Raw genomic sequence first — 3,595 nt, 5'->3', positions numbered from 1 at the left:
GTTGGAGGACCAGGGAAGTAGAGGGAGATGAGGGCAGGGCCAGGACCAGAAGCGGTGCTCCTGGAGCCCAAGAAAAGGTCTTAGTTGCTCTGGGTGAGAAGGATCAGGAAGTAGTATTGGTTCCCCAGGTGTCTGGGGCCCCAAGACTAGGAATGGCACAGGGCCCAAACTAGGAGTAGAGAACAGCGGGGGAGATGGAAGGGTGAATGTGGCTTGGGGGGTCAAAGCGCGGAGGGCTGCGCTATGGACTTACCCCAAGAGGTCTGAGGATGGGAATGAAAAATTAATATATTTTTTGGTGTTATTTTGAGACAAGGTCTCCCTGTAGCCCCAGCTGGCCTGGAACTCACTAGGTTGACCAGGCTGGACTTGAACTCACAGAGATCCTCCTGCCTCTGCCTCTTGAGTGGTGGGATTAAAGGCATACCCCACCACACCTGGCACAATTTTTTTTTTTAATCTCCCTCTCAATGTCCTGCAATAACACTCACATTCTCCCCTTGCCCACCTCACAAGCTTACTTTTCACCAAGGGGAACCTGATCAGCCTGTACCTCTGGACTCCCAAAATCACTTCCAATGAACTAAACAGGAATACAACTCTAGGTGTTACCATTCATGCTCTCCCTCAAGTATACGCCTATAGAGGCCCCGAAGGTACTCACACCATGTTCCCACCCAGCCTACAGCCTCATCATAAACGAGCATCCCCCTTCCTGGTTCCAGTACTAGTGGGACTTGGCATAGCTGGAATGGCAGCCCTAGGCCATTAGTGTTGTGGGGTGCTTCACCAGAGAAGACTACCAAAGTTTTGCCAAACAAAAGTCATTGCTGGCCAGAGCTACCTCACAAGGGGGTCAGAGCCCAAGTGTGTAACCCTGAGCCATGTCTAGGGTAAGCTTTTATACAGAGAAAACCATAACCAGGGGTGAAAAGTTTAAGTTCCCAAGCTTATAGGTGGAAAGCCCCCTTAACAATTTCTATTCTATTAAGTAACAATTAAGCCAAGCATAATCTACAGAAGCTATAAATCTGCAGTTAGCATGTGCACTCCAGACACACTCACCTGTTCCCAAGACAACTAGGTCCTTCTAACGTGTGTTCCCATACCCTGGGTCAACTGCCTGATAATTTCAGAGACTAGAGTCAGCCTAAACTTTAACATGGTGTAGCTATAGTCCAGTAGGTGCTCTATTACCTTGGTAAGAGGTGAATTTAAAATGTCCCAGATAACTCAGCAGATAAATGCTGACTTAGGACATCTGTAGTCTTCCATCAATATGTTATACACTCAGTGTGAGTCTCTGGCCAAGATGGTCCTTCAAAACCAGTCTGGATTAGAATTGCTAGTCTTGTCCCTAGGGAGTCTATGCATAGCCCTAGGGGACACTTGCTGTTGTTTCTATGCAAATAAATCAGGACTCATTAAGCTGGGTGTGGTGACACAGGCCTTTAATTCCAGCACTTGGGAGGCAGAGGCAGGCAGATCTCTGTGGGTTCAAGGCCAGCCTGGTCTACAAAGCAAGTTCCAGGGCAGCTGGGGCTACAGAAAGGACCTGTCTCAAAAATTAAATAAATAAATAAATAAACTCTACCTTGCTTTCCTTGGGACTGAAAGTTCTTTCTGGCATTAGCCTGCGCTCAACTGCTGGCTAATAAAGGACTCTTAATTTAACCATCATTGTATAGAATTCCTCTGTAACTATGTGGGTATAACAATCTCAGATAAGACTAAGGAAGACAGGGAGTGGATTGATACATCAGGATTGAACTGGTACTTCATGTTCACTCTCATTACTCTGTTCCGTTCTTTTAAATTGTCACATAAAACCATGGGTTTCATGATGGCATGTTCATTTTATTACATATGTCACAATACTCTGTTCTCATGTGTCCCCACCCCACCCCACTGTCTTTCCCTGTGCGGTTTATGCCCAACCATCATCACTGGTTGCCTTCCTCCTCTCAAACAAACCCCTTTCCACATCCATATCACATATCTATCATCACTGTAATTCTTTCCCGCAACTTTTCCTCTAGTTTTCCTCACCTAGAATAAGGAGGGAAGTATGGACCAATGTCTCCCTCAATTGTGTTCTCCCCAGAATCCTAACACCAGCCTTTGTGCATCTGTCTATTCTCATGAAATAGCATCAGTTCCACACTTACACAGCAAATGGTGATAAATCTATTAGGACTGTGGTATTCTTGTCTCTCTTTGGTAATTCCTAAAAGAATTGGACAGAATGTGAAGAAAATCGTACTTATTCTTTTAAAAATTATTCAAGCTTCATACTTTTGAATTTTCTTTATTATGGAGAATTTTTAATTTTTTATTGAGCTTTTAAAATTTCATACATTTCCCACTCAAATCCATACCCCCTCCCCGATCCATGCCTCCTCTTATCTGCCCACTGAACACTATGCACTCTGCCATACACACTGAGTCCTATTCATTCAGGAATAAGTCATACTCTTCCCTCACCCAGCAGCAATCAGTCTCAAATAGTTCTCAATCTAGTGCTGGCCCACTACCTATTTCTCACCTCCCCTTTGGGCTCTTGTTTGCTTGAGTTGACATGGGTTCCGCATTCGATACCACCACTGCCGCAGGCTCACATGAAATTTTAATTAGGGTTTTATAAAAAACAAAATGACCCCCTTCAAAAAATTAAGGGTGCAACTTAATCTCTGGATACCAATTTTTCAAGAAAGTTCATTGCTGAGTAAATAAGCTAAAGAGACCATCCCTCCCTGCTCTAAAAAGAATCAAATAGGGGTGGCCAGCAAGATGGGGTCGGGGGTGGGGTGAGGGGACGGTGCAGAGAAGCAGCCGAACGGGCGTGTGCTGCGGGAGGTCCAACCGCGGCGGGGTATCTGGGAGCTTCCAGGACATGGATCCTCCGGACACGGGTGTTCTCGGCTATTTTGCGGCCCTGCCCGTAGAAAAACCAGCAGCAGATCCAGGACATCCTTGAGGAAGAGCAGCTGCCCATGGAAACGCAGGGCCAGTGTGACAAACAGCTCGATGTTCTTCGGGAGGTTGTCATCTAGGAGTACTTGTCACTGCAGTTGTGGAGAAGCTTCGCCACTGGCTTGGAGGTGCTGGCCAGAAGCTGCTGCTCTTCACAGGGAGATGTCACCGTGGGGATGAGGCACAGTGGAGACAGGTTCTCCCTTTTTCGCTGCAGTGCCAGCTGACAGTCTTCAATCGGGCCCTGTACCAGGTAGTAGCAGCCTTCACCTACTAGTTCCCCCAGTTCTTGGGTGCTCTCAGGCAGGGGCACTGACCCATCTCGCAGGTAGTTGAGAATTGTACCAAAGTGGCGGCCACTGCGGTCAATCAGCACCCAACCTCCGGCGTCGGTGAGCACCTCCACGCGGGTCGCTGAACGTGGCCTTGAACTTGGTGTCCTGGCCCGTGAGCATGCGCAGCGTGGTGTAGTGCGGCGAGCCACCCACATTCAGCTTCACGTACTTGCTGTTCCGGGTCAGGGCCTTCAGACCGAACGTGGGCGAGCCAGGCTCCGGACCGAGGGTTTGGCGGTGTCCAGGGACCCGGCGATCGCCTCAGGGCCCGAAGCCTCGGCCAACAT

At 48.2% G+C, this 3,595-nt stretch overlaps 1 pseudogene; it reads right to left on the bottom strand.

Moving 5' to 3' along the window:
* Nucleotides 1-2,758: 2,758 nt before the first annotated feature.
* LOC103750851 lies at nt 2,759-3,595 on the bottom strand (annotated as a pseudogene).

The sequence above is a fragment of the Nannospalax galili genome, unplaced genomic scaffold (genome assembly GCF_000622305.1).
Source record: "Nannospalax galili isolate Female #2095 unplaced genomic scaffold, S.galili_v1.0 scaffold1387, whole genome shotgun sequence".
NCBI lineage: Eukaryota > Metazoa > Chordata > Mammalia > Rodentia > Spalacidae > Nannospalax > Nannospalax galili.
Note: the sequence above shows the minus strand (reverse complement) of the source record. Positions and strands in the feature narration are given on the sequence as shown.